Source organism: Triticum urartu, chromosome 7 (assembly GCF_003073215.2).
Source record: "Triticum urartu cultivar G1812 chromosome 7, Tu2.1, whole genome shotgun sequence".
In the NCBI taxonomy this organism is placed as follows: Eukaryota; Viridiplantae; Streptophyta; class Magnoliopsida; order Poales; family Poaceae; genus Triticum; species Triticum urartu.
Genome location: NC_053028.1, coordinates 97,896,824 through 97,920,190, shown reverse-complemented (window position 1 = coordinate 97,920,190; position 23,367 = coordinate 97,896,824).

Sequence of the window (23,367 nt, the reverse complement as noted above, 5' to 3'; positions counted from 1 at the left end):
AACAAAGCGGAACATAGGAGGCAAGCGCAGGAGCCGGGCAACCCAACTATTGACCGAAGACACAATTCGAAACCGATGCATATATAGCAATATCCGTGAATGTTTTTGCCGAATCTCTAAAGGTGTCCGGCGTTGCACTGCGAGACTTGTGCTGAAAACACACAAATAGTTTAAAAGTGCCATAAGCTTGGAAAACCAAAAAAACGTCAGTAAAAACTTGACGTCCGAACATGATCAAGTGTTCACTGCCAATCCAAAAATTGGCCTTAGCAAAAGAAGTGCTTCTGTCGTGCTTTAACATGATACATCCTATCTCAAGACTTCAAGCGGGTCAGCCTACGACTTCAACCTCCTATCTTGAGGGCGGAGTACTTCTCATTAGGCCAGTTTAGCAAACTAAACTCTAGCGGCTTTGAGAGAGAAATTAGGCTCCCCGGCTAGTGACCACACGCTTGTGTCGAAAAAAGGAGTGATAGATAATAATAATAATAATAATAATAATAAAACTTTGCAACGACTAAGAAGAAGAACGGCTCATATAAATTTAAGAGTCCCCAAGTGACTTGGGTAAAAGAATAATTGTATGTACCAAAGTACTTATATCATATCTATGTTCAACCGAACTTTAAACGCGTCTTAACCGACCGTCGGCTTCTCCCTCTTCGGTCAAGGACCGAAAAGTGTTATGTACTCCATCTGTCGAGAATATCGACGGCGTTTCCAATAACTAGGCAATCAGGCCATAAGGCTGTAACAGACAAAGCGCGCTCAGGGAACTTATGCTATATTACTACGAAGTGTAAGAAGCATCTTCGAAGAAAATAGTACCCACACCGATACCTTTCTTCGGTACTCATTGTTATCATGAGACTTGTGCAATGGACTTTTTGTACTCATGAGTTCCGTTGTGTGCCGACCATCATTGAAAACTATAAGAGCGCTAGCTTTTGGCTTCACCCAGTCTGAGGTCCGGCTCGGATGACCCGATCATGACAATCATAGAGGTGCTCCCTTTACTTCCTAGCTGAACAATCGGGAACGTAGGGGTAAACACAGGAGCGAGGCAACCCAGCATGCAAATCGCTTAAGTCAATATGATGCATATTGTGGCGTAATACACGAACAAGGAACGAAGCCGTACAAGTATAATCATATGCAAGAGGAAAAGCTTCATGAAGGAAGCCCCCAAATGAATTGGGTATTTGAATTTATGCGTCACAAACAAAGTTTGGACAAGGAAATTTTACAAGCAACTTTTTTTCCAAAAAGCTATAATGCTTGGTCGAACCGAACACAAGTTAGAAATTAAAGCTTTGAGCATGAAAGCGACTTAGCTGGTTAATGTGTTCAGTATTGATGACGCGGTCCGAGCTTGATGCGGGACATGGTTCCATCCCCCAAGCCGGTCCCGAGGTGGCGGAGCGGAGAGCTCGACACGCCGAAGTGGTGACATAGCACGGTCGATGCAGACCGGCAGAGTGACGCCGAAGTCCCCGGATCATTTTCCTGTGCACAAAAAATAGTGCAAACCAGAGATAATAGTAATAATGATAATTAAAAAAATCGTTGCATAATAAATAATTTATGCAAAGTGAGTAATAAAAGAAATATGGCCTGGCGCTGAAGTTAATATCGATGCAGGGCGTCGGCGTGATGCGGTAAAGGCGTGGCAAAGCCTGAATTCACAGGTCGGTCCGTGCTCCGGATGCGGCGTTCGCCGGACTATGTACGGAAACTGACCGAACCACCATGCGACTGTCGTTAATGCGGCCACAAGTTGATAGACCTGTGTACATATGAGGGACAAACCAGAGTAATAATTCCTTGGGAAAAATGAACCCAAACAAGGAAAAAATACTGGGATTAATAGCACCTGGTTTATTTGTTGTAGCAATCCGAAGGAAGGTGATTCCCAAAATTGGGACTCGATCCGCACACCCATTGCCTGATGGGCGATAAAACGACGGCATGGCAATGCTAGAAAAGGTTGGCTCACCGAGGCAAAGCCTCGGTCCAGCTAACGTGATGGAGCTGGTCGGCTAGTGACGCCGAAGTGTCCGGAGTAGGTTGATGAAGAGATGGCGAAGCCCCCGGTCCAGCCAAGATGTCGAAGCCTCGATGTCAGCCGATGAGTCGAAGTAGGTAGGCGTGATGGACACCAGCTTGAAGAAGCAATAGTGCGGCCCTGCCGATGCAGGTCGTGACATGGTCGATGCCGGCTTGATGAAGCAACCATACGGCGATGCCGGTATGCCCGCTCCATGTAATCCGTGGGGCGGCGATGTTGGTGATGATTTATCCTTGGTGATGCCGGACTCTTGTTCGGCTTGCCGAGATGATGATCGAAGGAGTTGAGCTCGGCTCAATAAAGCGGCGACGTGTCTAGCGCAGGTCGGCAGCCGTGGAGCAATGCTGCCGGACTGGTTTGACATCAGCGTGATGGTGAAGATTACCTCGGAGGATGCTTAAAATTTTATGGGCACGTGTTTAAAAACAATGAAAAATACCCTAGGAGCAAATTCCTTTAACAAGGTTGTCCCATATCACAGTCATAAAGAAACATGAATTCGGGTCGGATCCGTATTCGCGCAAGAAACATATCTGAAAAGTTATGCACTAGTCGGAAGGTTCCCAGAGTTTGGACGGTCGGATCGAGCTGAAATTTGGAGGGATGGTAGATATGGGAATTCCGCAGCTGATCAACGGTTGGATCTTCCAAAGGACGTCCGATCTAGAAGACACCACGCCCTAAACTCGTCCAGATTCTCGTCCAGATTCGAAACGGCTCCGGTATATCATAGATTGGCAGAGATTCCTCCATCGGAACTCGATGAAATTTTGCATGGTTGTTGTAGACTCAATTCCGCACGATCCCACTTAAGCAATCGTCAAAGCGATACTCGAGGAGGTGGTGGCGGCAGATACGAGTTCGTTGTCCAGAAAAACAGCACGGTCGCTTGAGGGCAATGTTGACGTTGAGCCCCCGGGCTCCCTGGATGATTCCTCCATGATCTTGATAGAGATCGGAGTTGATGTTTATAAAGGCCCTCATCTGAACATGATGATCGGAGGTAGGGCGCAGTCCTTGGTCAAACCAAGGTGACCAGTCGAGTTGGTGACGACGATGTCGAAGTCGCAGTTGATCTGCAGGCGAACCATCAGGCTTTTGCCGAACACACAGCGGAACTCTCAATGAAAGCACAATGTCGGTGTCAAAACCAGCGGATCTCGGGTAGGGGGTTCCGAACTGTGCGTCTAAGGCGGATGGTAACAGGAGGCAGGGGACACGATGTTTTGCCCAGGTTCGGGCCCTCTTGATGGAGGTAAAACCCTACGTCCTGCTTGATTAATATTGATGATATGGGTAGTACAAGAGTAGATCTACCATGAGATCAGAGGGGCTAAACCCTAGAAGCTAGCCTATGGTATGATTGTATGTTGTATATGATCTATCGACTAGCCTGGCCTCGGTTTATATAATGCACCAGAGGCCTAGGATAACAAGAGTCCTAGCCGAATACGCCGGTGGGGAGAAGTCCTTGTCTTGATCGCCAAGTCTTGTGGAATCTTCCTTGTATGCGGCAACTGTCCGAACTGGCCCATGAGTGTACGGCCATGGGGGTCCACAGCCCAATATAACAGATCGAGAGATGACGTGGTGAGTACCCCCTAGTCCAGGACACCGTCAATCCCCTTGTATTATAAAAATAATGTGCCAAGGTTTGCCTTTAGGATGTTTACGTTTGCTTGATGGTTTGTATGGTGCAGGACAGAAACTTTGGCTGTAGTGCACGATTTTACATTTTTAGCTGGAACGTCAAATGGTTCTGATTCTTTTTGCACTGTCTTCCTATACAAATTGTTTATTTTTCCTAAGTTTTGCAGAATTTTTCAAGTATCAGAAGTATGGTGAATGTTCAGGTTTCTACAAACTTTTCTGTTTTAGACAGATTCTATTTTTGATGCATAGTTTGCTTGTTTTGATGAAACTATCAATTTATATCAGTGGATTAAGCCATGAAAAAGTTATATTACAATAGACACAATGCAAAAACAAAATATGAATTAGCTTGCAATAGTACTTAGAGTAGTGATTTGCTTTATTATACTAACGGATCTTACCGAGTTTTCTGTTGAAGTTTTGTGTGGATGAAGTGTTCGATGATTGAGGTCTCGTTGTGAGAAGAAGGAAGAGAGGCAAGAGCTCAAGCTTGGGGATGCCCGAGGCACCCCAAGTAAATATTCAAGGAGACTCAAGCGTCTAAGCTTGGGGATGCTGGGGAGGCATCCCCTCTTTCTTCAACAAATATTGGTATGTTTTCGGATTCGTTTCGTTCATGCGATATGTGCAAGTTTTCGAGCATCTTTTGCATTTAGGTTTTTATTTTTATTTTTATGCACCATGCTGGTATGAGATAGTCCTTGGTTGATTTATAGAATGCTCTTTGCACTTCACTTATATCTTTTGAGTATGGCTTTATAGAATGTTCTTTGCACTTCACTTATATCTTTTGAGTATGGCTTTATAGAATGCTTCATGTGCTTCACTTATATCATTTGAAGTTTGGATTGTTTGTTTCTCTTTACATAGACAACCGCCATTTGTAGAATGCTCTTTTGCTTCACTTTTACTTGTTAGAGCGTGGGCATATCTTTTGTAGAAAGAACTAAACTCTCTTGCTTCACTTATATCTATTTAGAGAGATGACAGGAACTGGTCATTCACATGGTTAGTCATAAAATCCTACATAAACTTGTAGATCGCTGAATATGATATGTTTGATTCCTTGCAATAGTTTTGCGATATAAGGATGGTGATATTAGAGTCATGCTAGTGGGTAGTTGTGGATTGTAGAAATACTTGTGTTGAAGTTTGTGATTCCCGTAGCATGCACATATGGTGAACCGTTATGTGATGAAGTCGGAGCATGATTTATTTATTGATTGTCTTACTTATGAGTGGTGGTCGGGGACAAGCGATGGTATTGTCCTACCAATCTATCCCCCTAGGAGCATGCGCGTAGTACTTTGTTTCGATAACAAATAGATTTTTGCAATAAGTATGTGAGTTCTTTATGACTAATGTTGAGTCCATGGATTATACGCACTCTCACCCTTCCACCATTGCTAGCCTCTCTAGTACCGCGCAACTTTCGCTGGTACCATAAACCCACCATATACCTTCCTCAAAACAGCCACCATACCTACCTATCATGGCATTTTCATAGCCATTCCGAGATATATTGCCATGCAACTTCCATCATCATCATATACATGACTTGAGCATTCATTGTCATATTGCTTTGCATGATCGTAAGATAGCTAGCATGATGTTTTCATGGCTTGTCCATTTTTTGATGTCATTGCTACACTAGATCATTGCACATCCCGGTACACCGCCGGAGGCATTCATATAGAGTCATATCTTTGTTCTAGTATCGAGTTGAAATATTGAGTTGTAAGTAAATAAAAGTGTGATGATCATCATTACTAGAGCATTGTCCCAGTGAGGAAAGGATGATGGAGACTATGATTCCCCCATAAGTCGGGATGAGACTTCAGACTTTACAAATAATAAAAGAGGCCAAAGAAGCCCAAATAAAAAAAGAGGCCAAAGAAGCCCACCAAAAAAAAGTAAAAAAATAAAAAAAGAGAAAATAAAAAAATGAGAGAAAAAGAGAGAAGGGGCAATGTTACTATCCTTTTACCACACTTGTGCTTCAGAGTAGCACCATGTTCTTCATATAGAGAGTCTCTTGAGTTATCACTTTCATATACTAGTGGGAATTTTCATTATAGAACTTGGCTTGTATATTCCGATGATGGGCTTCCTCAAATGCTCGAGGTCTTCATGAGCAAGCAAGTTGGATGCACGCCCACTTAGTTTTAGTTCGAGCTTTCATACACTTATAGCTCTAGTGCATCCGTTGCATGGCAATCCCTACTCACTCACATTGATATCTATTGATGGGCATCTCCATAGCCCGTTGATACGCCTAGTTGATGTGAGACTATCTTCTCCTTTTTGTCTTCTCCACCATCATATTCTATTCCACCTATAGTGCTATGTCCATGGCTCATGCTCATGTATTGCTTGAAAGTTGAAAAGGTTTGATAACATCAAAAGTATGAAACAATTTCTTGGCTTGTCATCGGGGTTGTGCATGATGTGAATATTTTGTGTGGTGAAGATGGAGCATAGCCAGACTATATGATTTTGTAGGGATAACTTTCTTTGGCCATGTTATTTTGAAAAGACATGATTGCTTTATTAGTAGGCTTGAAGTATTATTGTTTTCATGTCAAATGATAGACTATTGCTTTGAATCACTCGTGTCTTAATATTCATGCCATGATTAGATATGTGATCAAGATTATGCTAGGTAGCATTCCACATCAAAAATTATCTTTTTTTATCATTTACCTACTCGAGGACGAGCAGGAATTAAGCTTGGGGATGCTGATACGTCTCCGTCGTATCTATAATTTTTGATTGTTCCATGCCAATATTATTCAACTTTCATATACTTTTGGCAACTTTTTATACTATTTTTGGGACTAACATATTGATCCAGTGCCCAGTGCCAGTTCCTGTCTATTGCATGTTTTTGGTTTCGCAGAATATCCATATCAAACGGAGTCCAAACGGGATAAAAATGGAGGGAGCTTATTTTTGGAAAATATGGAAAATTCGGAAGGAAAATCAACGCGAACCAGTGCCCGAGGTGGTCACGAGGCAGGGGCGCCCCCCCTTAAGGCGCGCCCCTACCCTCGTGAGCCCACCATAAGGCGGTTGACGCCCTTCTTTTGCCGCAAGAAAGCTAATATTCGGAAAAAAATCGCGGCGAAGGTTTCAGGACAATCGGAGTTACGGATCTCCATATATATACGAAACGGTGAAACAGAGCCAGAACAGAACGAAGAAACGGAGAGAAACAGAGAGATAGATCCAATCTCGGAGGGGCTCTCGCCCCTCCCACGCCATGGAGGCCAAGGACCAAAGGGGAAACCCTTCTCCCATCTAGGGAGGAGGTCAAGGAAGGAGAAGATGAAGGGCCCCCCTCTCCCCTTCTCTTCCGGTGGCGCCGGAACGCCGCCGTGGCCATCATCATCATCATCACCGCAATCTTCACCAACAACTTCCCCGCCATCATCACCAACTCTTCCCCCCTCTATGCAGCGGTGTAACCTCTCTCTTACCCGCTGTAATCTCTACTTAAACATGGTGCTCAACGCTATATATTATTTCCCAATGATGTATGGCTATCCTATGATGTTTGAGTAGATCTGTTTTGTCCTAATGGCTATTTGATGATCGTGATTGGTTTGAGTTGTATGTTTTATTATTGGTGCTGTCCTATGGTGCTCTCCGTGTCGTGCAAGCGTGAGGGATTCCCGCTGTAGGGTTTGCAATATGCTTATGATTTGCTTATGGTGGGTGGCGTGAGTGATAGAAGCACAGACCCGAGTAAGTAGGTTGTTTGCGTATGGGATAAAGGGGACTTGATGCTTTAATGCTATGGTTGGGCTTTACCTTAATGAATCTTTAGTAGTTGCGGTGCTTGCTAGAGTTCCAACCATAAGTGTATATGATCCAAGTAGAGAAAGTATATTAGCTTATGCCTCTCCCTCAAATAAAATTGCAATAATGATTACCGGTCTAGTTATCGATTGCCTAGGGACAAATAACTTTCTTGTTGACAAAAGCTCTCTACTAAAACTAATTTAGTTGTGTCTTTATCTAAACAGTCCCTAGCTTTTATTTTCATGTTCTTTACTTTCTTGCAAGCTTACCCAAAAACACCTACAAAGTACTTCTAGTTTCATACTTGTTCTACGTAAAGCGAACGTCAAGCGTGTGTAGAGTTGTATCGGTGGTCGATAGCACTTGAGGGAATATTTGTTCTACCTTTAGCTACTCGTTGGGTTCGTCGCTCTTACTTATCGAAAGAGGCTACAATTGATCCCCTGTACTCGTGGGTTATCAGCAACCGAACACAAGGGGACAAAAGAAGTTTCCCCTCAGGTCAAAATGGTGAACATGATATACGCTACCCACATACCCAAGAGGGAGTGCAAGCGCGCGCTCAGGGATGTCTACGCGATAGAGCCAGTCGCCCAAAATTTAATCCATGGTCGTCATGCCCAATCACTTTAGATTGCCGGGATCATCCGACCAGTATCCGTCACGGCGGTTCAGCCACATTGGTCCAAGACCCAATAATTGATGGGTTCCACCTGACTCGCGTCCTTATGGACGGAGGCAGCAACCTCTATCTTCTCTATTAGGATACATTGTGAAAATGGGCATTAACCCATCACGGATCAAGCCCACTAGGACTACCTTCAAAGGAGTCATACCAGGTGTAGAAGCCCGCTGTACGGGCTCAATCACACTAGAGGTTGTCTTCGGATCTCCAGACAACTTCCAAAGCGAGGAGTTAATCTTCGATATCATCCCCTTCCGCAGCGGCTATCACGCACTGCTTGGACGAACTGCATTCGCTCGATTCAACGCAGTACCATACTATGCTTACCTCAAGCTCAAGATGCCTGGTCCACACGGCGTAACGGTCAACGGAAATACGGAACACTCCCTCCATACAGAAGAGCACACAGCTGCCTTAGCAGCAGAAGTACAGAGCGGCCTTCTCAAGAAGAACCTTAATTCGGCTGCCGAGCCCATAGACACCATTAAGAGGGTCTGAACTACTCTGCAGTAGGAGAGCTCGGCTCGTCAGGAGCTCGACTAGAAATGCGGCCTCCGTCTCAATACCGATAAGGTGGCGGCATTTGTGTCGCGCGTACATAACTACGCACTTAAAATCCCATGGGCATTGACGGAGGCATAGCTAGCTTGTGGTCCATAGTACGGCTCAACCAACATCGGATACACACATACTTTCACTTTTACTTGTTTCCTTTGTAGGTCTCAATCCCACAAGCCCCATCTGGTGGACTGGTCATCGGCCCTCTTGAAAGATAAACACACCAAGACGGCGAGAAACGCAGACATATGGGGACTTTTTAGGTGATTCTGTTAACGATAACTCTACCTGTTTTTCAGGACCCACATGCAGCTCTCCCTTGGTTTCGGCATGTCAAATAGCTTATGGCTTATCGCACTGCCTGTATCAATGCGCCTTGATGTACTAAATAAAATACAATGAGAACAGTTTGCGGCTGGAGCTTTAGGACCCCAGCCTTTTACCTTTGTACCTTTTCTGTTTTCTTCTTCTTTTTTATAACCCTATTAGGTAGCACCCATACACTTTGGTACATTTGATGTTTGCTAGGGGCTTCATAGCACCTTATGACAACAAAATTCCGAACACTTTTTATAAGTATAGTTCGACACCCCGAATTTAGCATTATATGCATTGGCTCCGAATTATGTCTTTGGTCAATAGTTGGGCTGCCCGGCTCCTGTGCTTGCTACTTTATGTTCCGCTATATCGGCTAAGGTAGTAAAGGGAGAAGTACTGGGATTGTGCCTTGGTTTATCCAAAGGAGCACCTCAGTAGAGAAAGCCGAAAACTGACTGTCATGATGCGGCGAGAGCCAGTCAGCTGTTCGGAGGTTACAAATCGTTGGAGATTTCTTCCGCATTACACGAAGGATTGGTACTTCCCGATCAGATGCTCATAGCACTCTAGTTCAGATACTAGGGGATGCGCCCATGTTTTTATTGTCGAACTCCTATGGCTAAGTGAGGGCGTTACAACCGCATAGTCTGGTTTCCTGGTTCGTTGCGCTAAACAACTCCTTCAAGGACCATCTAATTGGATCAAGATTGTTTAGATTCCATCTCGAACACCCCCATACTAACTACATGGGGGCAGAAGCCAACGACTGGTTAACCCTCAGATTTCATACAACACGGCTGCACAGGAAGTAAAAATTTAAAAACATAACAAGCATTATATTGCACAATGACTTTGTTTTATCATACAAGGTAGAGGGAGCTCGAATACATTCATTCAAAGATAGTGTATTTCGCGCAATGATCCGCAACAATGCAGGACCCCTCCAAGACATCCCCGAAGTATCGCTCGGGTGTGCGGTGCTCCTTGCCCTTCGGCGCCCCCCCCCCCCGGTCGCTAATTTGACAGCGTCAAGCTTCACCCACCAGACCTTGCAATAGGAGAAGGCCAGACGTCCTCCCTCGATGCAGACGGACCGCTTGACGACGTCCAGCCGAGGACAGGCATCCACTAGTCACTTCACGCGGCCGAAGTAACTGCCGGGTATAGCTTCGGCTGGCCACAACCGGATTATTAAATCCTTCATGGCCAGTTCGACCGCCCTATGCAGCTCGACCAACTATTTTAGCTGATCGCTGAAGGACACCGGATGTTCTGGCACAAGATATTGTGACCAGAACAGCTCCTTCGCGGAGCTCTCCTCTTCGGCTCGGAAGAATTCTGCGGTGTCAGCCACACTGCGTCGCAAATCAGTAAAAGCCCTTGGAGAACTCTGAATCCAGATTAGTAAACGATATTTCATCTTCACATTCTTGCTTTGCGTATTGAATGCCTTACCCGCCACAATCTTCCTGGCCTCCTGGATCTCCTAGAGGGCACCCTGGGCCTCATTTTGGGCTGCCTCCGCACTCTGGCGAGCCTTGGCGAGTTCGGTCTCTTGAACCAACACATCGCGCTCCAAGGCCTCGCACTTCTTCACCGCGTCCTCGAGCTCCTGTTGGACCTCGTTGACCCGGTCCTTGAGCTTCTTCCAAGCGGACTGCTCCTTGACAACCTTCCCTTCGGCTTCAACCAGGGCCTGTTTCAGGGCCTCGACCTCGGTCGTCGCCTCTGTACACGTCCTGGCATTTCAGTCATTGCATATCATTTTCCTTTTTTCGAATACATAACAGGTTATTACTTACCGTGTTTTTCTTGGAGCTGCCTCTTCACTTGGCCTAGCTCTTCCTCGGCCTCCGCCAGTTTCTGGTTCAATCCGGAGACTTCGGCAATATGCGAGGCTATAGCCAACAGCGACGCCTGTGTTTACATTTCAGAAAATTTTAGTTAGTTCCCTGCAATAGGAGATTGATCCTCTGTCCGGCTTTTTCTTTCCAAACACCGAACAGTGTCCTAGGGGCTACTGTCTACATTGGGATTTTCTCTTTTCTGCGTCGCTTACCTCAAAACCTGTCAGCAGGCTGCTGCAGGCTTCGGTTAGTCCGCTCTTGGCGGACTGAACCCTTTCAATTACCGTGCCCATAAGGACATGGTGCTCATCCACAATGGAAGCGCCTCGCAGCGCCTCCAGCAGATTATCCAGTACCCCTGGTTGGACAGGGGTCACCGGCGGAATAGGCATCCCCCTTCTTTCGAAGGAGGTTGCGTGCTGGATTCCGGAGCCGCATCGGTCTCCACATTGAGTCTAGTTGAGGGCCGAACTGAATACGGCCCTCCCCACCGGTCTCCATGGGGATTGATTCCCCTTGGTGTCCGACAACGGGGGTTTTGCCTTCTGGCGCCTCCTGAGCCTCTCCCCCGCCTGGAACAGTCCTTCAGGACAACACCTCTGCATCGTCCTTGTCCTGGGGGAGTGAGCGGCTTGCGGTGAATCACTGGTCATCGCCTTGGAATCCAGCGAGCGTCCTAGCCAGGATCGCGGGGAGCTGTTGTGGGCTGGACTACAATAACATAACCAATCATATCAATATAATGAGGAGGAGAAACATTATGGGCGGATGTAAGTCTTAGCACTTACGATGCGGCCCGCGGCTTAGTGCAGGGGCGTTGCTCCGGACTGCTTTCAACGTCCCATGCGGAGCTTCCCACGAGTGGGCTTTCCCCTTCTTGGGCGCCTCCGCCTCCAGAATGGTGGAGGATGCCCTCTTCTTCTTCCCCTCATCAGGGAAGGGTTGTTTTCCTCCTCCTCCTCCTCATCGTCATCGTCTTCGACAGCGGAGGAAGGAGTCTTGTCTTCGGACACTGCGTTCGAAGCACCCTTGCGACGGGGGCCACTCCGGACCCCCTTGGCCTTCGCTGTGGCCTTCTTCTCCGGTGCCTTGTAGGGCGCCGGTACCAGCATCTTCGCTAAATGCAGGATTACTGATTCTTTAGGCAGCGGGGCCGGACATTGGATCCGCTTCGCCCTGATACGTCTTCGTCATATCTATAATGTTTGATTGTTACATGCCAATAATATACAACTTTCATATACTTTTGGCAACTTTTTATACTATTTTTTGGACTAACATATTGATCCAGTGCCCAGTGCCAGTTCCTATTTGTTGCATTTTTTGTTTCGCAGAAAATCCATATCAAACGGAGTCCAAACGGGATAAAAACGGATGGAGAATATTTTTGGAATATTTGTGAAATATGGGAAGAAGAATCAACGCGAGAAGGTGCCCGAGGGGGCCACGAGGCAGGGGGCGTGCCTGCCCCCCTGGGCGCGCCCCTGACCCTCATGGGCCCCCCGTAAGGCGGTTGCTGCTCTTCTTTGGCCGCAAGAAAGCTAATTTTCGGAGAAAAATCTGGGCGAAGGTTTCAATCCAATCGGAGTTACGGATCTCTGGATATATAAGAAATGGTGAAAGGGCAGAATCCCGGAACGCAGAAACAGAGAGAGACAGAGAGACAGATCTAATCTCGGAGGGGCTCTCGCCCCTCCCATGCCATGGAGGCCAAGGACCAGAGGGGAAACCCTTGTCCCACCTAGGGAGAAGGTCAAGGAAGAAGAAGAAGGGGGGTTCTCTCCCCCTCGCTTCCGGTGGCGCCGGAACGCCGTCGGGGCCATCATCATCACCGCGATCTTCACCAACATCTCCATCACCTTCCCCCCTCTATCTACAGCGGTCCACTCTCCCGCAACCCGGGGTGCCCTCTACTTCAACATGGTGCTTTATGCTTCATATTATTATCCAATGATGTGTTGCCATCCTATGATGTCTGGGTAGATTTTCGTTGCCCTATCGGTGATTGGTGAATTACTATGATTGATTTAATTTGCTTGTGGTTATGTTGTTGTCCTTTGGTGCCCATCATATGAGTGCGCACGTGGATCACACCATAGGGTTAGTTGTATGTTGATAGGACTATGTATTGGAGGGCAAGAGTGATAGAAGCTTCAACCTAGCATAGAAATTGATGCATACAGGATTGAAGGGGGGCCAATATATCTTAATGCTATGGTTGGGTTTTACCTTAATGAACGTTAGTAGTTGAGGATGCTTGCTAATAGTTCCAATCATAAGTGCATAGAATTCCAAGTCAGGGATGACATGCTAGCAGTGGCCTCTCCCACATAAAACTTGCTATCGGTCTAGTAAAGTAGTCAATTGCTTAGGGGCAATTTCGCAGCTCCTACCACCACTTTTCCACACTCGCTATACTAACTTTATTGCTTCTTTACCTAAGCAGCCCCTACTTTTTATTTACATGCACTTTATATTCTTGCAAACCTATCCAAAAACACCTACAAAGTACTTCTAGTTTCATACTTGTTCTAGGTAAAGCAAACATTAAGCGTGCGTAGAGTTGTATCGGTGGTCGATAGAACTTGAGGGAATATTTGTTCTACCTTTAGCTCCTCATTGGGTTTGACACTCTTACTTATCAAAAGAGGCTACAATTGATCCCCTATACTTGTGGGTTATCAAGACATTTTTCTGGCGCCGTTACTGGGGAGCAATAGCGTGGGGTGAATATTCTCGTGTGTGCTTGTTTGCTTTATCACTAAGTAATTTTTATTTGCTGTTCTAAGTTGTTCTCTATCTTTAGTTATGGATATGGAACACAAAAACCCAAAAAAATAGGTGTACCTACTACTCATGGAGATGGGGAACCTCCTAAAACCCTCGATGCTGGTTATGTGAAAAATATTATGTAGTACTTTGATAATCCTGAGAAAACCCTATTCAATTATATATGTAATGGGAGACATGTTGGATCAACGTAAATACTTTAGGGATTATCGTTTGACACAAAAAGGGAAACTATTGTGGGATCAAATTCATATGTTGCATTGGTATGCTCGGGAACTATGCTTGAGATATGACTATACTTGTTGCTCTCAGATGAAGGCTCCACACCTTCCCTTTTCATGCAAATTTAATGATGATAAAACCTTGGCTTCTTATGCTAATGGTATATATGATTTCTATGATGTGGAACAAATAGAAGAATTTGTTGATTTTATGGGTGCTTATGAAATTGAATCTTTGTTTAAAGAGTGTGAAAATCTTGATGATGCTATTTACAGACCTGGAAATTTTGCTATACTTAAATATTGCTATGAGAATTATGAATTCAATTCCGATATTGATGATTTTATTGAGAGAGTCTCCGCTGTCCAAGAAGAAACTAATATTTTGCAGGAGTCTATGGAAGAAGAAATTGATGAAACTGTGAGCTCATTGGATGAAAAAGATGACGAGGAGAGCGAAGAACAAAAGGAGGAAGAGCGGATTGATCACCTGTGCCCACCTTCTAATGAGAGTAACTCTTCAACTCATACATTGTTTAATTTCCCTTCGTGCTTACCGAAGGATGAATGCTATGATGATTGCTATGATCCCATTGATTCTTTTGAAATATCCCTTTTTGATGATGCTTCCTATGCTTGTGGCCAAGATGCCAATATGAATTATGCTTATGGAGATGAACGTGCTATAGTTCCTTATGTTAAACATGAAATTGTTGCTATTACACCCACGCATGATAGTCATGTTATCTTTTTGAATTCTCCCAACTACACTATATCGGAGAAGTTTACCCTTATTAAGGATTATATTGACGGGTTGTGTTTTACTATTACACATGATGATTTTGATAGATATAATATTCATGTGCTTGCTGCTCCTACTTGCAATTATTATGAGAGAGGAACTACATCTCCGCCTCTTTATGTTTCCAACACGAAAAAATTGAAAGAAACTGTTTATACTATGCATTGGCCTTTACTTTGTGTGCGAGAATTGTTCTTGTATGACATGCCGATGCATAGGAAGAGAGTTAGACTTTATCATTACATGATATATGTTACTTTGTGCTCACCACTAAATTACAAATCATTGTTAATTAAAATTGGCTTTGATATACCTTGGGATCCGGGTGGATCCATTACTTGAGCACTATATGCCTAGCTTAATGGTTTTAAAGAAAGCGCTGCCAGGGAGACAACCCGGAAGTTTTAGAGAGTCATTTATTTCTGTTGAGTGCTTTCGTATAGTTTAAAAACAAAAAAAATAAAGAGGGGACCCCAAAACTTTTCAAAAAGGAAAGTGAAAGTGAGAGAGACAATCATTGTTGAAGTGGGGGAGCTCCTTGAACTTTGTTCATGCTCACGGAAACTTTGTGAATCTTGATTACATAAAGTTTTCAAAAAAAATAATTACCCCCTTGTACAATTCCATTGTATTATAAAAATAATGTGCCAAGGTTTGCCTTTAGGATGTTTTAGATTACTTGTTGGTTTGTACGGTGCAGGACAGAAACTTTGGCTGTAGTGCGCGATTTTTCATTTTTTACTGGAACATCAAACGGTTCTGAAACTTTTTACACTGTATTTATATACAAAGTTTTTATTTTTCCCAATTTTGGTAGAATTTTTGGGGTACCATAGGTATGGTGAATGTTCAGATTATTACAAACTGTTCTGTTTTAGACAGATTCTGTTTTTGATGCATAGTTTGCTTGTTTTGATGAAACTATCGATTCCTATTAGTGGATTAAGCCATGGAAAAGTTATATTACAATAGCTAAAATGCAAAAACAAAATATTAATTGGTTTTCAACAGTACTTAGAGTAGTGATTTGCTTTATTATACTACCGGATCTTACCGAACTTTTTGTTATGTTTTGTGTGATTGAAGTTTTCAAGTTTTGGGAGAGATCACGATTGATGAAAGAATAAGGAGTGGCAAGAGCCTAAGCTTGGGGATGCCCGAGGCACCCCAAGGAAATATTCAAGGACTCCCAAGCAACCAAGCTTGGGGATGCCCCGGAAGGCATCCCCTCTTTCTTCTAACAATCATCGGTAATTTTACTTGGAGCTATATTTTTATTTGTCACATGATATGCGTAAATCTTGGAGCGTCTTTTGCATTTAGTTTTCACTTTTCTTTGATGCACCATGCTGGTATGAGATAGTCCTTGGTTGATTTATAGAATGCTCATTGCATTTCACTTATATCTTTTGAGTATGGCTTTATAGAATGCTTCATGTGCTTCACTTATATATATTGAAGTTTGGATTGCCTGTTTCTCTTCACATAGAAAACCGCCATTTGTAGAATGCTCTTTTGCTTCAATTATATTTGTTAGAGCGTGGGCATATCTTTTGTAGAAATAATTAAACTCTCTTGCTTCACTTATATCTATTTAGAGAGATGACAGGAGTTGGACATTCACATGGTTAGTCATAAAATCCTACATAAAACTTGTAGATCACTGAATATGATATGTTTGATTCCTTGCAATAGTTTTGCGATATAAAGATGGTGATATTAGAGTCATGCTAGTGGGTATTTGTGGATTGTAGAAATACTTGTGTTGAAGTTTGTGATTCCCGTAGCATGCACGTATGGTGAACCGTTATGTAACGAAGTTGGAGCATGAGGTATTTATTGGTTGTCTTCCTTATGAGTGGCGGTCGGGACGAGCGATGGTCTTTTCCTACCAATCTACCCCCCTAGGAGCATGCGCGTAGTACTTAGTTTCGAGGACTAATAGATTTTTGCAATAAGTATGTGAGTTCTTTATGACTAATGTTGAGTCCATGGATTATACGCACTCTCATCCTTCCATCATTGCTAGCCTCTTCGGTACCATGCATTGCCCTTTCTCACCTTGAGAGTCGGTGCAAACTTTGTTGGTGCATCCAAACCCCGTGATATGATACACTCTATCACACATAAGCCTCCTTATATCTTCCTCAAAACAGCCACCATACCTACCTATCATGGCATTTCCATAGCCATTCCAAGATATATTGCCATGCTACTTCCATCATCATCATATACATGACTTGAGCATTCATTGACATATTGCTTTGCATGATTGTAAGATAGCTAGCATGATGTCATATTGCTAGCATTATGTTTTCATGGCTCTCGCCCCTCTCATGCCATGGAGGCCAAGGACCAGAGGGGAAACCCTTCTCCCACCTAGGGAGAAGGTCAAGGAAGAATAAGAAGAAGAAGGGGGGATCTCTCCCCCTCGCTTCCGGTGGCGCTGGAACGCCGCCGGGGCCATCATCATCACCGCGATCTTCACCAACACCTACGCCACCTTCAACAACATCTCCATCACCATCCCCCTCTATCTACAGCGGTCCACTCTCCCACAACCCACTGTACCCTCTACTTGAACATGGTGCTTTATACTTCATATTATTATCCAATGGTGTGTTGCCATCCTATGATGTCTGAGTAGATTTTTGTTGTCCTATCGGTGATTGGTGAATTACTATGATTGATTTAATTTGCTTGTGGTTATGTTGCTATCCTTTGGTGCCCATCATATGAGCGCGCGCGTGGATCACACCATAGGGTTAGTTGTATGTTGATAGGACTATGTATTGGAGGGCAAGAGTGACAGAAGCTTCAACCTAGCATAGAAATTGATGGATACATGATTGAAGGGGGACCAATATATCTTAATGCTATGGTTGGGTTTTACCTTAACGAACGTAAGTAGTTGCGGATGCTTGCTAATAATTCCAATCATAAGTGCATAGAATTCCAAGTCAGGGATGACATGCTAGCAGTGGCCTCTCCCACATAAAACTTGCTATCGGTCTAGTAAAGTATTCAATTGCTTAGGGGCAATTTCGCAACTCCTACCACCACTTTTCCACACTCGCTATACTAAATGTATTGCTTCTTTACCTAAACAGCCCCTACTTTTTAATTACGTGCACTTTATATTCTTGCAAACCTATCCAAAAACACCTACAAAGTACTTCTAGTTTCATACTTGTTCTAGGTAAAGCAAACGTTAAGCATGCGTAGAGTTGTATAGGTGGTCGATAGAACTTGAGGGAATATTTTTTCTACCTGTAGCTCCTCGTTGGGTTCGACACTCTTACTTATCGAAAGAGGCTACAATTGATCCCCTATACTTGTGGGTTATCACGCCCTCTCCATCCAGTCATGAAGAATCGATGACGATAAAAGCTTAGACATCATCCTTGAAACAAGCAAGTAAGGGATGCAGTAAGAATGATATACCTCGTTGGCGAGGTGGTTCATGTCATGCCTGCGGTCCGAATCTATGGACGGTGGTGTTTCTTGCCCTTAAAAAGCAATCTCCAGGCATTTTGATGAGTGGTTTCGAAGAGCTTCATGAGGGTATGGTGCTTCTTCGGATTGAACTACCATAGAGGGCGGCTTCGGCTTTGGCATGGAAGAATCCAGTGAACTAGCATCACCTGGATTATATCGATGAGTTTGATATCTCTATCCACCATGCTTTGAATGCGCGTTTGCAGCGTTGCAGCTCGTCTGGCGAACACCAGTTCGGGCCCTTCTCGACCCAGGAGGTGAGTCGCATGGGAGCGCCAGAGTTGAATTCGGCAGCTGCGGCCCAGGTGGTGCCGTGGAGTTCAGTGATATAGAACTAATATTTCTGCCATTCTTTTACGGTCTCCACGAAAGTGCCTTTCGGCCAGGAGACATTTTCCAGCTTGCTCACCATGGCGCCTCCGCACTCCGTGTGCTGGCCATCCACCACCTTCGGCTTCACATTGAAGACCTTGAGCCACAACCGGAAGTGGGGCTGGATGCGCAGGAAGGCTTCACACATGATGATGAACGCCGAGATGTTGAGGAGGGAGTTTGGGGATAGATCATGGAAGTCTATCCCGTAGTAGAACATCAGACCACGGACGAAGGGGTGGAGTGGAAACCCTAACCCGCGAAGGAAATGAGGGATGCATACTACACTCTCGTTTGGCTTTGGCGTGGGGACGATTTGTCCCTGGGCCGGTAGGCGGTGGGCGATTCCCTTCGCCAGGTACCCGGCCACCCGAAGCTCGATGATGTCCTCCTGGATGGAGGATCCCATCCACTTGCCTTGACCTCCGGATCCGTACATGGTTGAGTGCTTGCTCGAGACCGAGAAGATGAGAGCTTGGGCACTGGAGCTCAAGAAGGGAAGGGCAGAGGAAGAGAGAAGACGTGGGTGAAGAAAAGGGATTCTTATCTCCTTATAAAGGTTGTAAATATTGGACGCCTCCGCACTCGCCTTAAAATTTGCCTACACCAGAGGGCTGTGTAAACGGCACGGTTGGGTTACCCACGCCCGTATTGATGAGAATCCCGTAATAAGGGGACACGATCTCTGCTTTGACAAGACGTGCCAATGGCAACCGCGTCTCGAAATGTGGAGCGGCAGACGAAAAACGGTTCGAAATTATGACCGGACAGATGTGAGCTCATGTTACAATAAGTTGCCAGCAGATTGGACTCGTGTAAAATTATATTCTCTCTGCAGTTGTGTGTGGTGTGTGTTACAGGTCCGGACACGTTGATACGTCTGAAGACTATTTTGGAATTCGGAAGGAGGAACCCGCCTTGCAATGCCGAAGACAGGCCTACGCGTCGGATACCTTGTCATTGAAGCCAGGTTCAGGGGCTACTGAGGGAGTCCTGGACTAAGGGGTCCTCGGGCGTCCGGCCTGTTAGTAATGGGCCGGACTGATGGGCTGTGAAGATACAAAGACCGAAGACTGCGTCCGTGTCCGGATGGGACTCTCCTTGGCGTGGAAGGCAAACTTAGCGACTAAATATGTAGATTCCTTTCTTTGTAACCGACCTTGTGTAACCCTAGATCCTCCCGGTGTCTATATAAACCGGAGGACTTAGTCCGGAGGAGATACATTATCATAGCCATACAAGCTAGACCTCTAGGGTTTAGCCATTACGATCTCGTGGTAGATCAACTCTTGTAATACTCATATTCATCAAGATCAATCAAGCAGGACGTAGGGTATTACCTCTATAGAGAGGGCCCGAACCTGGGTAAAACATTGTGTCCCTTGTCTCCTGTTACCATCGACCTTAGACGCACAGTTCGGGACCCCCTACCCGAGATCCGCCGGTTTTGACACCGACACCAGCCTCCTCCTCCATCCATCCTTTATATACGTGGCTAGGGGCACCCCATAGACACACAAGTTGATCATTGATCTCTTAGTCGTGTGTGGTGCCCCCCTCCACCATAATCCACCTCGGACATATCATAGCGGTGCTTCGGCGAAGCCCTGTTCCGGTAGCATCATCATCACCGTCATCATGCCGTCGTGCTGACGAAGATCTCCCTCGACACTCTGCTGGATCGTGAGTTCGTGGGACGTCACTGAGCCGAATGTGTGCAGATTGCGGAGGTGCCATACTTTCGGTACTAGGATCAGTCGATCGTTGATGGTGTCCTGGACTAGGGGGTACTCACCACGTCATCTCCCGATCTATTAGATTGGGCCGAGGACCCCCATGGCCATATACTCATGGGCCAGTCCGGACAGCTGCCGCATACAAGGAAGATTCCACAAGACTTGGCAATCAAGACAAGGACTCCTCCCCACCGGCGTATTCGGCTAGGACTCCTCCCCACCGGCGTATTCGGCTAGGACTCCTCCCCACCGGCGTATTCGGCTAGGACTTTTATTATTCCACAAGACTTGGCAATCAAGACAAGTCTTGCAGTGCAACGCCGGACACCTTTAGAGATTCGGCAAAAACATTCTCGAATATTGCTATATATGCATCAGTTTCGAATTGTGTCTTCGGTCAATAGTTGGGTTGCCCGGCTCCTGCGCTTGCCTCCTATGTTCCGCCTTGTTCGGCTAGGTGTGCAAAGGGAGAACCACTGCGATTGTGCTTCCAGCTCACATGGTTAAGCACCTCAGTGGAGAAAGCCGAAAACTGACTGTCACAATAAGCGTAAACTGGTCAGCGATCCGATGACGGTGTTAAATGACGGGCCATTCATAACAATGGCCGAAGTGTTTACGGCTTGACCTCGGCTATCGTCGAACACTACCGGGGGCTATTAACTAGCCTCCCAAACTAAATCCTCAATATTTTTCTCTTACATTAGAGCTGAGGTTTAATGATCATGCTTAGCATGACAACCCAAAGAAAGGAACCATTAGCGGGACTATTTTCTTTGGAAGACATTTCTTCTGTTAAACAGTAATATAACACTCTGCGTGCCTTTGTTTATAAAACCGTATGGCCAGATTTGCCTTGTTTGTTGTAAATCTTTGCCCTCATAAAGGCTTTATAAAGTAGGACAAACACTCCTCGGCTACTGGCCGAGGAGGTGGAAGCCGATGGTCGGTCAACAAAGTTTTGTACAATGAGGATCCGAGCATTAATGACGTAAAGTACTTGGATACATAGAGCCATTACACATAATTTGTGATTTTACTATGGATATTGATCCTTAATTCGGCCACCCGTGCCCGTATTAAGGCTCGGGGGCTACTGGGCTCCGTGCTTATTATTTACAAATATTAAAGGGGCACATTGATCCCCTGATCTGGTGTTACCACCCGACTAGTGTCTCAGGGGCTACTGCATTGCTTGTCCAATGCAGAAAATCTTATGTGCAATATAGTTTCCGAGGAGATTTTGATCCTCAGGTTGGTCGGCCGCACCCAACCTGAGTCTCGAGGACTGAGCATGCGGCTTTTAGTGTCCCGAAGTATTCTGCCGAGCTTGGACTTGATCCTCAGGCCGATTTTGCAAATCAACCTGAGTCTCAGTGGCTACTGGGATCAGCGGTCTTACGTCTTCCTTCAGGTGCATCTCGGGTTTTAGACCGATACCCACCTTGAGGGCTACTGGCTATATATTGCACCAATCAAAAATATTGACAAAAATCAGCCCACATTCGGGGTGGTGCACCACCTCGGAAGCAGTCCGGCATAAAGCTCGGGCGCTAGTGGCTGGCTCCATAGAGGGCATTTCCGGCATTAAGCTCGGCTAAACTCCTTCAAACTTCTTTGTACCAAGGTGATTTACGACACCTCGGATACATAGTCCGGCGTTGGAGCTCGGATATACAGTCCGGCGTTGGAGCTCGGATACATTCCGGCGTTAGAGCTGGGAAGCGGTCCGGCGTTGGTGCTCGGCTGCAAAAGATACCTCGAATGCAGTCCAGCGTTGGAGCTCGGACGCAAGAGGACACTGCCTCCCGGGAACAACTTCAATCCCGAGGTGTGGCATAAAAATAACAAGGCAGTGATAAAGGCCAGAAACTTAAAGGGGCTCCTCGGATACCCGATGTGTAAACTCGTCGAATGCATTTCGTCGATCCTCAAGATCGAAGATGAGAAGATTTGTTGAACCAGTTTTCAAGACCGGCGACCGAAGATGAAGAACAGTTCGGAAGAATCGAGGAGCGTCCCTAACTTGAAGACCGGTTCAGGGGGCTACTGACGGTGTCCTGGACTAGGGGTACTCACCACGTCATCTCCCGATCTATTAGATTGGGCCGAGGACCCCCCATGGCCGTATACTCATGGGCCATTCCGGACAGCTGCCGCATACAAGGAAGATTCCACAAGACTTGGCAATCAAGACAAGGACTCCTCCCCACCGGCGTATTCGGCTAGGACTCTTGTTATCCTAGGCCTCTGGTGCATTATATAAACCGAGGCCAGGCTAGTCGATAGAGACAATATACAACAACTTCATCATACAACAATCATACCATAGGCTAGCTTCTAGGGTTTAGCCTCCTTGATCTCGTGGTAGATCTACTCTTGTACTACCCATATCATCAATATTAATCAAGCAGGACGTAGGGTTTTACCTCCATCAAGAGGGCCCAAACCTGGGTAAAACTTCGTGTCCCTTGTCTCCTGTTACCATCCGGCCTAGACGCATAGTTCGGGACCCCCTACCCGAGATCCGCCGGTTTTGACACCGACAATCGTGAAGACGTACGACTACATCAACAGCATTGTCATGAAACTTACGCTTACGTTCTACGAGGGTACATAGACAATAATCTCCCCTCTCATTGATATGCATGCATCACCATGATCTTACATGTGCGTAGGAATTTTTTTGAAATTACTGTGTTCCCCAACAGTGGTATCAGAGTCAGGTTTATGCGTAGATGTTATATGCATGAGTAGAACACAAAGGAGTTGTGGGCGTGGGTATATACATATTGCTTGCCGTCACTAGTTGTTTCTTGATTCAGCCGTATTGTTGGATGAAGCGGTCCAGACCGACATTACGCGTACGCTTATGTGGGACTGGTTCTACCGACGTGCTTCGCACACATGTTGCTGATGGGTGTCAGTTTCTCCAACTTTAGTTGAATCGTATTCAATGAACAGGGTTCTTTCTGAAGATCAAAAAGCAATCACTATACCGCATTATGGTTTTTG